Source organism: Rhagoletis zephyria, unplaced genomic scaffold (assembly GCF_001687245.7).
Source record: "Rhagoletis zephyria isolate East Lansing unplaced genomic scaffold, Rhagoletis_zephyria_1.1 Rzeph_scaffold_00524, whole genome shotgun sequence".
Lineage (NCBI taxonomy): Eukaryota > Metazoa > Arthropoda > Insecta > Diptera > Tephritidae > Rhagoletis > Rhagoletis zephyria.
The window spans coordinates 129440-142315 of NW_016157608.1; positions in this window are offsets into that span (position 1 = coordinate 129440).

Consider the following 12876-nt stretch of genomic DNA (forward strand, 5'->3'; position numbering starts at 1 on the left):
CAATTTTTAATTTTTTGGTAATTGGTACACTAGTTGCTATAATAGCTGCTTTTGCGTATGCGGGCAAGCGGTTAACCCATAAATCGTGTAAAATGCTCCCACTCAAAGCGGAACCGGCTGCGCGCTTCATCTCATTGAAAAGATCGCTTGGACGGCGATCGCCTAATGGCATTTCGCGAACTACGCGGTGCAGATGGCATTGCTGGCTTTCTGTGAGATATTCTGTTAACTTTGTGCGGATGTACTGGTATTTCCCAGTACTTGGTGCCGCATCGATAATAGGGCGCAGTTCCATTAGTTTAAGCTGTGTTATGCTAGCCGCGACTATGTTAAATTTAGCATGATCTGCATTGACACCTGATTTTTCAAACCAGAAGTCAAGTGAATAAAAATATGCTTCAATATTATCCTGTGATAATATTGGAAGCGGAATGCGTGGAATGCATGAAGTAGCTGGAGTTAAGTCCTCACGTGAAGACCCAGCTGGCGGTGCTAGCGTATCGTTTAAGCCATTTGATTTTCTATGTAATTTGACTAATTTACCGTCTGGGATCACCAAATTGTGGATACCTTTTGATTTCCTCTTAAAAATATGTTTTCGCTGGTACGGCTCGATTAAAAAAGGACGAGACCAAAAATCATTTCATTTTATTAGCTCCAAACGAAAGTATAAAAGAGAGAGAATGAAAAATGAACAAAACCAAATGTCACATGGTTGCATTCTAAACTAAAACTTTCACATTGTTGCAGAGTTGCATTTCAAAATACGATATTAGGAAATTAATTTAAAATAAGTTAATCTAGTTGTGGTGTCCGCACATACATATGAATTGATGTCGCTGCGCTTAAAATTGTTCCCAAGAGCTGCTCCCAGATTACTGCACGAGGCAGGGCTCCGTAGCACAAATTAATTATCAATTGACTATATCACTCGGGACAACTACTTCCGAGTTAAGTGAGACTTTATTAAATTTTAATTAAATTTTATTTTAATTTGGTGCTAGCCGCGTGCTCGTTCAGTATCAAAGTCCAAGTTCGAATTGCATTTTCAATTTTTACAAACTGACGCCTGAGCTCAGTGGAAAAATAACTGTTGTTAGGTTGGCAGTAGTACCAACATTATGGTAGAGCTGAAATGCGCTGTCATATCAATAGGGTTACCATCAGTGATCAGGCTTACAATAATCCATTGTTCCAAGAGGCGATGGCAAATTGATGTGGAGGAATGAGATGCATAATCAAATGATTACTTCCTATTTATTTATATTTACAGAATTCAAAAAGTTTTTCCACTTGAACTAAGAAACGCTATTACTATGCCTTAATTAACTAAATCTAATAATTTGTATTACAAAATATACAAGAATTAAAGTTTCTTTGGGTGAAATCCTAAGTTTTTCTTATTTACAATGTGTATGGAATATATGTATTTCGGTAAAATTTAAAATTTGTTTCGTTCGTTTCTTGTAGAATTTTTTTGAAGTTTGAATTTACAATTTTAATATTAAGTAAGAAAATTTTGCAATATAACTTTCTTATAATATGTATATTTCAGTCATTCTTTCCCTTTTATCGTTTAGGTATAGTTATTGTTCGTATATTTGTGATAAAAATTTAAGTAATTGATGTAGCTTAATATTTAAACATTGTAGCTAAGTACATTACAATTGTATAAGTGACGTGAAAATTCATTTGTGGTTAAATTTGGAATTTTCTTGAAATATAGCAACTCATATCGAGGGCTTATATTCAATACCCCCTATCTGCAGACTAATTTTTCAGGAAGACAAAAAAACTGTTTGACAGCTATTTTTAAAAGTGTTAATAATTTTAAGTACGTACGCATGTCTTAAAAATTATGCAAGCGTACTGTCTATACACAAAAAAAAAATCGTTAAAATCCTTGCTTTTTTGCGGCAGTTATAAACGATTTCATCAAAAGTTGCTATTAAGAGAGGAAAAAAGAAGCGTTCGTACTCAAAAAGAAAAAAATTCATTATTCGAAAAATTCGCATTTCTGAGCAAAAAGAAAAAATACGTGTCTCCTTAAATTGTTCAAGGAACCATCCCTGTGAGTTTTATCGCAAACTTAAATTCACTTTCCGCCGGCCTGGGTGATTTGAGATGGAATGAGCCATATATATTCATGTATGTTCATCAGTTATCAAATATCCCATTTAAAATGATTGCAGTAATTTCTTAAATTTTCGTCTTGCTGTTTAATCAATAGACTACTAAACCTATGCCTGAAACCATGCTACGAATATCAAAACCACTTGCAGCAAATGAGTTCATACATATCGAGGGCTTATATTCAATAGCCTCTATATGGAGTTTTTCAGGAGAGCAAAAAAACTAGTTTGACAGCTTAAAAATTCGCACTATATATTAAAACTAAGATTTTACCTTTAATTCATTTATTTTAGTTTAAAGATCAGATAGAGGTTATTGCAATTCGAATTGAAACTATTTATATAAAAAAAATGTGCTGATAGCGGGTTTTACAGAATAATGCAAATGTCAGTTGTTTAGATATAAATGTTATGTTAAACTAAGTTTTTTACACATAAATCATTGGTCTGCAAACTCTTTCCCTTATATTACGACGTGTCCAGGAAGCCACATAATTTTAATGGTGTTTTTGTGTCGAAAGAGTATTTCACGTTATTTCTAAATTATATGAGAATCATTAGCACTGTTAAAGAGGGCTTCGATGGCTGATTTACTGTCCGTGCATATGAGGAAATTTCCTTCGTTTTTAGAGGCGAAACGTGCAGCTCCTAGCAATTGTAAATGCCAAGCGGTACGCGGGAAAAGCATCGACGACAATTGTAACACCAATCCCTTTTGTTACCGCAAAAGAACAGCCGGTATCATATCTGTAACCGACTGTGAAAATAAGCTCCCAGGTCATTTATGAGTATAAGCTGATTGCTTGCTTCATCGGTTTTTTTTTGTTGAATGCAGGATCGACGTGAGCGAATAAAGTCTCATTTCTGCACAATCTTTGGGATGAGCATCTGTGTGTTGTACTTTACCTCATGGTTATGGTTCTTCTGACTGCTGCATGGTAAGGTGTTTCTAGCAATTTAAGATGCTTTTTGCGCAGTGTCCGTAGATTACGAGTACAAAGTCAATTTTTCCTTATATAAAAGCTCTTATTACATTTACCAGTGTAGTTATATGAACTAAAGAATACTTGGATGATAAAAACTTTATAATATTTAGTCTAGCAAGTAAGCTTAATCTTACATTGTGACAGTGCTGCTTAGAAGTAAGTTTATTGTCAAAAATTATTCCCAATATTTTCAATGTGTCAGTATGGCGGATAGGGGTGTCATACACGGAGAGGGTTGGATGTATACATTTGTTTTTTCTGAATATGTTAAAATACCAAAATCTTAGCTCCTGAAAATTTGGACCAATTGCGGCAAGTCCTTAGTCTTAGAAAAAATATAATGGAGCTAACTTTCCAAAGGCTATAGTGAATAAAATAACCGAAAGTGGTGATCCTTGTGGGACACCATTAAAGAGAGGAACAGTTTTTGAATAACAGTTATTGACGCGAACAGCGAACTTCCGGTTGTAAAGGAAAGACTTGACAAAACTGTACATCCTCTCATCATTTTGCCAGCGTAAAACTTTAGATATGCAGTGGAGGAGGGAAATGGGTCTGTAGTTAGAAACTAATGAATCCTTTATATTTAGTTTGGCAATAGGAATAATAATAGCAGTTTTTCAGTCTTGGTGACCCTTGATATAGGATGGAGTAATGGAGTTTAATGACTATATTTGACGGGATATGGAACATTTTTTGTTGTATCAAATTTGGTTTCGGTTGGACAGATATATCGAATTAGGTAGAACTAGTTTAGCCTGAGCAAAACTAGTTTGACCTAAGATCGGATTTTACCGGTAACATATGCAGACATAGGCACATGTAACTTACCTGCCACAAAAATGTTAATAAAAACAATTTTCCAGCAAAAATGTGTAGATAGAGAAGTTTGCTCTTATAACAAAATGTTATGCAGATAGTGGAATTTTCAAAATGAGAATATAATACCCTTAAAGCTATATTTTAAGTTTGACATTATTGTCATGGATGAAAGACTAATCGGAGCTCACGTTACCATCAAAAACTCATTTTCCTCAAAATTACAGATAGAGGGTATTGAATATAAGCCCTCGATATATAATTGTAAATTTGAAAAAAAAATACTTTATGTGACTATTCGTATACGGTTTTTATGGATGGTCTTTGTTTTATCTTTCTTTGTATCAAATATTGTAATATTAACACCATTTATTTTAGTTACAACGTGAGGACCCTCATATATATTTTCGTGCTTGATTCTGGGTTCTTTTTGTACTAAAACAAGATCGTTTTCTTTAATCTGTACTGGACGAGCGTGTCTATCATATAAATCTTTGTTTCGGATTTTATGTTTACTAATTAATTCTTTTGCTATTGCATGAGATTTTTGCATACGGTATTTAACCTCTTTCGCATAGTTTTCAACGTTATATATCGGTTCTATCTTTTCTCTTCGCGATTCGTGCGGTAAAGTTTATTTTTTGCCGAAAACTAGTTCGAAAGGAGTGAATTGGTTATCAAAACGGTATTGGCGTTGTATTATGTAGAAATGTGAAATATTTCAAATAAGTGCCCAGTCAGAAAATGTTTCGCTCAAATAAGCGCGTAAATATTCGTTAAAAACTCTATGGTTGCGTTCAATCGTTCCAACGGTTTCGTGGTGGTGTGCTGTTGAAAAGTTATGGTTTATATTTAAAAGCTGTGTAAGTTCTGAAAAAATTTCATTCTTATATTCGGTTCCTAAATCAGTCCTAATAGTATTCATTGTGCCGTATATTAATATGTATCCTTCAAAAATAGCGGAAGTCACAGTTTTGGCATTTTTGTCTGGTATCGCGATAGTTACAAAATATTTTGTTAGATCGCAGATTATTGTGACAGCGAACTTGTTACCAAATCGCGTTTCTGGCAAAGCGCCTATTTTGTCAATAATTACTTCTCCAAAAGGTTTACTAGGTGTATATATTAAACCAAGATTTTCTCTGTTCTTAGGTTTAACTTTGTTTAGTAAACATTTCTCACAACTTTTTACGAATTTTGATATATCACGGGTCATGTTTTTCCAGAAGTATTTAGTACGGATTTTGCATATAATCTTTTGAGTCCGCAATGTCCTCCACCTATTGGGTCGTTGTGGTAGATTGTCATAAGTTGATTTTTCTTTTCGTCGTCAGTCACTGTTTCTACAGGATCTGTTAATATAATATGTAATGTCTTTAAAATTTTATTTCCGCGATTTTTTAAGCTGGCAATTGTGAAGTGACAGAAAAATTCATCGTCTTTTGGCCATTCAATCTTCTTAATTTTGCGTTTGCTGGCTTCAATCTCAAGCCTCGAAAGTAAATCATCGAAATTCATTATTTCGTTAGCAAAGACATAATTAAGTAACTCGAGTTTTTTATGTTTAATATGTGCACAAATTCTTAAATTTTCTATTTTATCATCTTTATCATAAGTAATTTCTGATCTAATACGTGGTACCCTTTTTGAAAAGTTGTAGGAAAATTTATCATAAACGTTTAATGTCTCCTGTTTTTCATCATCGTTATTATCTGTATTTTGTATCATTTCATTTTCTCGTCTAGTCATTGATCTCGTCTGTACTGCCAAAATACTTTTCGTTGATTCCCTTATTTCGTCTATCGTTATACGTGAGAGTGCGTCTGCACCAACATTTAATTTCCGTTTAATATACTCAATAGTAAAATTGTACTCTGCTAGCTCTACCCTTATTCTTGAAAGTTTGGAAGAGGGGTCTTTCATATTGAACAGGTATACTAATGGTCTGTGGTCTGATTTTACTAAAAAATGCGTTCCATAAACGTATGGTCGAAATTGTTTAATGGCAAAATAGATTGCTAAAAGTTCTAATTCAATTATTGTTTTTTTCTGTTCTGCATTGTTAAATGCCTTTGAAGCGAAACATAATGACAAATCATATCCATCATGGTTTTGACTTCATATAGCACCACACCCAACTTTCGAGGCATCGACAGTAATAATAAATTGTTTAGTGAAATCGGGGTATTGTAGCAATTGGCGAAATTAACGCTGCTTTTAAAGATTCAAAAGCTTTATCGCAGGTACTGTCCCAAATAAATTCAACTTTTTTCCTGCCCAATTTATTTAAAGGCACTGCCAGAGACGCAAAATATGGTATAAACCGCCTGCAATAATTAGAAAACGCTACGAAGTCGGTTTTGAATATTTTTTAACAGCGTTTATTTTGGTGTCTTCTGGCAACAGACCTTTGGCTGAACATTTATGGCCTAGGAATGTAACTTCCGGCCGAGGAAAGTTGCATTTATTTGGGTTAAGTTTTAGGTTGAAGTTTCGACAAGTGTCGAAAACTTTCGCTAAATTTTTAATGTGATGTACTTCACTGCAGCCTATAACAATAATGTCATCTACACATAAAAATGCTACGTTGGGTGGAATACCATATACTATACTCATCATTCGCGAGAATGAGTTGGATGCTATACCTAAACCGAATTGCAATACTTTCCATCGATATGCTCCACGGTCTGTGCTAAAAGAATTTATATCACGTGAATCCTCATGTAAGGGGATTTGGGGAAATCCAGAAAAATATCTAAAGTAGAAAAATATTTAGCTCTGCCAAGATTGTCTAAAATATCGGCAACTCGTGCAAGAGGAGATTTATCCGCAATAAGTTTTTTGTTGACTGCGCGGAAATCAACGCACATACGATATGCTTTCTGACCATTAGTAGACTTTTTAAGAACCAAAATTAGCGGACTATTGTAATTGTAATTGTAAATTGTTATCTCTTCACGTTTGAAGTTTGGTAGACGATAGTTTTTTACATATACCGGCTCAGTGTCAGTCAACCTAAGTTTCTGTTCATAAAAATTGTTTAATGTCATTTGGTCATTTACTACGTTTATACGTAAGCTATTTGCAAATAAAAATAATTTGCAAATACCTAACTCAGTGTTTACTCGATGGTGAAAAATTCTTTTTTAATATCGCCTGATTATATATATGACCGTCGGAAAGGAAAATAAAGTTAAAAATGGCAACGTCTTGATTATAAAAAGGCAATGAGATGACCATGGAAAAACAAAATTAACCTAAGAATGGCAGCGTCTTGCGCTTATTTGCAAATACATAGTACCACTAATCAATACTTATTTGCGTAATTTAGTTATTTGCAAATAAAAAATCAACTCAGCGTTTATACGGCAAAGTTTACCATTTTGCAAATTGTTATTTGCAAATAATGCGTGCGTATAAACGTAGTAATTGTCAAAAGCGAAAATGTCCGCATATTTGATGCAAAGGTCAAGTAAATTGCTGTTAGGTTCTGTAGGGATTTGGTTTTTCAAAATATTTATAAATTCGTTCGTTCTTGCGTCTACTGTCTTGGTCTTATTAATTGAGTAAACGTAATAGTCAGAAAGTTTCTCAGTCCGAATATTAACATTCCTTACATGTTTCACGTCATCTGTGGTATTTATGATTTTAATGATTGGGTTACTGCTATTAACTATGCATTTTGCTGTGAATACACCGTGTTCAACTTCTTGCGATTCTACAAAAAGTGGATCTGGTGAATTGCCAAAATTGAAAATTCGATGAACTTCGCATCTGGGTGGAATGATACAAGTGTCGCTTTCGGTTCCGTGTAGGATTGGTATCGCGATTCTTGCATTGCCTTTCCCGAAAATACAATTGCTTGCATAGCCAATAACGCATTTGTTACTTTTTAGAAAATCTTTACAAATATACCGTCAGATGGTATGTTAAAGCCATCGTTTACTAGATGTAAAGTATGTTTAATGCAAAAGTCAAGTTTGCGCTAATCGTACCTAAAGTAGAAACACTATTGGAAGTGACACCGGTAATGTTAATTATATCGTTCGTATTTATAGAAAAATGTTTATCAATGAAATTTTGTTTGACCTATTAATTTTCAATTCGTGTTCGCTCCTTAGGGGTGTGTGCGTTTAAAACGCGCATATTAGCATTATTGCGTGAATTTGGACGTCTATTATTATTAGCATTGTTGTTTCCATTTCTATTATTTGAATTCCGATTATTGGAATGAAAATTATTATCGTTGCCTCTAGCACTGTTATTGTATCTGCCGTTATTACTGTATTTACTGAAGTCAGTATTGTTTTGTCTGAAATTATTATTGTTGTACCTGAAGCTACCTCTAAAACTATGTGGCCTATTTACTCGGGATTGAAACGCCAACACTTGACGCTCTTCCACTTGAATATTTTGTTCGACTATCGTTTTTGCCACTACGTGTTTTGAATCACTGAAGGTAGTTGACGATAAAATCGATTTGAATTTTTAACTCTACAAACGTTAACTCTTTGCTCGACTGTCATTTAATGAGCATGCATCCGAAGGCTCCTCGACATGCTTAGTAAATTCCGTATAATTGTTATTTGTGACATGTAAAGATGCAATTTTCCCAGCTACAACTTTCGAGTGGTCTGGCTGTATTCTATTTCTCAACGCATCCTTAATTTATCTAACAGAATTAACTTCGGTTGGAATTGCTTCACGTGCATTGCCTTCGAGCTTCGATTTAAAAAATTATATAAAAGTTGTATTTAAATTTTCGTCTGCAAAATCTTCAACTAAATTAATTTTGTCTATGAACGATGATTGAGGCACAAACACTAATAAAGGATTTCTTCTGTTCAGGGGTAGCCATTTCAAAAAATTCTTTAAAAATTGTAGAAATATTTGGTGAACTGGTAGCGGTGGACGGCTCGTTGGATACAGTTAGCAGATCTTTAAAAGATGGAAGTCAAGTACTTCTTTTAAGACTGAATTGTACCGAAGCTTCTGACTTGGCGTCACTAAACTCTTCTTCTCACTCAGAGTCAGCTAGGTCTGATTGGCAAATTAGCGATAAGCTATCAGGTGGAATCCTAACGCGACAATTCAGTTTAGTAAAACACTTTGTCAACTGTTCCTTACAACGGGCTATCTTAACTTGAACTTCCTTGAGATTACAGGTATGGGCCGAACTATTGCCGATAACTAGTAGTAGCTTAAGTGATGCTATATCAGTCATACTGGTACTGGTTATAGGACTGGAGGCTGCGGCTGCTCGCCCGTAGTTCGTGTGGCGGCCGTGGGCTGCAGCTCACATGCGCACCGACGTTCCCCAACCCAACCGATTCCTTTAACCGCCCCCCACCTATCACCCCACCTAAATATTGACGACCACTCTCCCCTTTCCCTCCTCTGGAAAGCACTTTAAGCCAGTGGTGTTGAGGTACCCGTGCCGATGGATAAATGGCCAGTAGTGCTTAAAGAACTAACGAGCTAACGGTACCCTCCGATGCCCGGGCAAGGTCGGTTGTATAAGTGCCTTACCACGGTATGCCGGCTCTGCCGGGGTAGACCACCCCTTCCGAGCATACTCGTGGGAATAAAAACAATGAACAAAAATAATAATAAAAACAAAAAACAAAACACAAATGCAAAATTCGATGAGAGGAGAGATATCTCGGAAGACATCCTGAGCTCAGAGGTGGACGTGCTCCTGGCTTCCAGTCAGGACTCTGCACGTTCTTCGATAACACTACCGGTGAGCGCTAAGCCTAGCAATCCCGACAATATAACATCTTCCTCAAAGGCAGCGTTGAGTGCTCCAGGGAGCACTCCAAAGCAAGAAAGGAGGAAAACTGTAACGAATTTCTCCTGAATGCTGCTATAAAAGTGAGAAGAAAGGGTAGGAGCAAGCTTCCGAGACGGGTCTGCATACCTTGCTGCGCTACACTCTGGCTCAGGGAATGGGCGTGGGCGTGTCTCGGTCACAAACTGCGAAACTCGTACAAAAATCTAAGTTGTATGCAGAGAATTTAAATATACAACATAAAAAAGGCGAAAAACGCAAACGAGCGAAATGAAAGCAGCGAACGCAAAATAAAATCTTATTAAAGAATCCTAGAGTGATGGAGCTGGAACAACCACGAATGGAGGGAGTGGAAAGATGGAATTCTCACCCCTTTTTCTTTACCCTCTCAACCTGTTAATGGGCAGAATTTTGATTCCATCAGCCCAAAAGAAGATAAACTAACCCGTGTCTACTAACCTTTCCCTACATTTCGTCATCCAAGTAAAAGATTAAATTTCCATTATAAAAAATACAAAATATTTCATAACTTTATTAAATCTACAAATAAAACAAACATCTGCTTCAAGTTCTTGGAAATTTCTCCTTATTCTAAATACAACATTCATTTACTGAATTTTATAAAAAATGCGATTTGTAATTAACCTACGAAAACCGAAGTACATTTACTACGCAATCCTAAAGATAGGTACAGCTAGAAATATATTTATCCTATTCAATTTTTGTGTGTATGTATTAACCTATTTACATTTATTGTTTTTATTAAAAATAATAGATAACAATTTTGTGTTTTTTTTTGCCAATTAAAATTTAAAAAGAATACTTTGATTGTTAAAACCTACAAAAAAAAATATCTCATTACTTTACTCTGAAAAAAATAATCTATTCGCACAAAATAAAACTTTAGCATCTACTTCAACTTCGGTTGAACGGCTTTGTTGTTGCCAAAAATAAGCAAACGAAAAGACTTAGGACACGAACTCGTCGGCATATACAACGAAACAATTAGATAATTTGTTTTATTTTTTTTATTCGCTTATAGCGTTTGTGTTAGCTATATACCTGCAGATCGTTTCAAAGAATATTTCTTCTGTTAGTCGATTTAGGTTATGCTATTCAGATTTTTAATGTCAATATACAAGAAATTCAAAAGTTCATCGCTTACATATTTCTCCATCGGTGCGACGTTGAGCTCAGCGACGACGACGGGGAATTAAGTTCGATGTTCACTGGTTGTAACGAACGCGGCTGCTAATGCTGTAATTTTTAGAAAAATAAGTCTCATAGCACTCTATGAGGTAAAACCTAATCGTCACTAACTATGGAACCGGTTCGATCCGGAAATAAAGTTTTGTTACGCACTATTAGCCGTCATCGATTCGCCACTTCTCACTCGCTATGTTTGAGTTCCGGTCGCTTAAAGAACAATTTTGCATGTGAAAGCAACAACAAAGTTAGCTAGCACGGATAGACGATAGCGAGATTGGTTGTACCTCATTGAGTTCGTTCGTTTCGCCACTCTCTAACTGTTGGCGAATCGATGACGGCTATTATCAATCCTCTTGGGCAGAACTTCCGGATCCACATATGAGGTGCGATACCGTGAGTTATGCCACGAAATTTTATTAGCGAATAGAGAATTTAATCGAGTTCAACTCATCATTTTTTTATTATTATTATTTTTTTTCCGTTCGCTTGTGTATATAATAAGGGCAAAACAAAAACTCCTACTAGACAGTTAGGCACTTATACAAATCACTTAATAACTTTTTTTTTCTTATTCACATCTTTTTTTTTTTAATCTTAGTTAGATTCATAAGCACTTACGTATATACAACCTTTCCAAAAAAAAACAATTCAATATAAAATATTAAAAAAAATAACTCCATAATTACTATTCCGCTCCCTGGCCCTGGTTTTCGGTCATGTCCTGCTGCGGATTTTGTCCATTTTTGTTCATAGCTGATGGTGTTCCGATCCTCGGATTCGTGCTTCTACGAGGATTCGGTCGCTCGGTGAGCTATTCGCTTTTCAGTTTATAATAAAATTTTGGCATTTGGTACCGTTTGTGATCGGGTTGTTTTTCACGGCAATTACTATTCGGCACAACTCCCTTATTTCACAATTTTTGGTCTTTTATGTTCAATGTAAATCTTATTATATTTTATTTTTTTCCTTTTTTTCAGGTAAACATTAAACGTCGCACTTATTTTCGAGTCCTATTCCGGACAATCCTTTTTATTTTTTTTTTCAGTTTTTGCATATGTATACATATATGCTCCATTTAATGAAAATGTATATTAAAATATTTAAAGATGTTTTTTTTTCTTTTTCACGTTTATGTAGATAAGTTTCGCGGGCTTAGGGTACCGACCGGACCTTCATGAAAACCATACTCATCCTCCGCGCAAGTGTCAATCATTATTTATAGCCTACCCTTCTGCCTTGATTTACTTACTCACTTATAGGCTCGACGGGATAATCGCGGAATTTCCCCGTTTTGTTTGACAATAACTAACTTATGGTAGTAGCGCACACATCAGATAACTTTTAAGTTACGTCACCGATCACACCACTTACCACTTACACAAGTGCAAGCGCAAGCTATAAAGGGGAACAAAACAAATATCATCCGATGATCTTTAAGCGGTGGGGTGCAATAAGGCCATACGCAATAAAGCCATATGGCAATAAAGCCATATGGCTTTATTTCCAATCAGAAAGAGAAATAAAGCCATACAAAAAATTTTGCAAATGAGAAATAAAGCCATATTCTGAAATGACACTCTCAAGGCGGTGTTAACGGCGAATCTGAATTTTATCTGAACATTACGTCCAAATTATGTGTTTGTTGTAATTCATTATTAAATTCGCCTTGGACACACTCTTGAAACTGATACTGAATTATTTAAATTTATACAAATTATTACTAATAAAATGAAATTAATCATTATTTAATATTTCCGGATTTATTGGATATTGAAAAATAAATATATGTACTTAGGTAATTTTTAATTTTGCGAGTGCATAACCTGGCGGATGCACATTTGCTGGCTCCCCGCACCGCGCCGCTGGACGCGAAGGAGAGTAATTGCATGTTTAAGGTGACGTTGTAGTTCAAGGCGGTTTAGTAGTTTTGTTGCGAGAT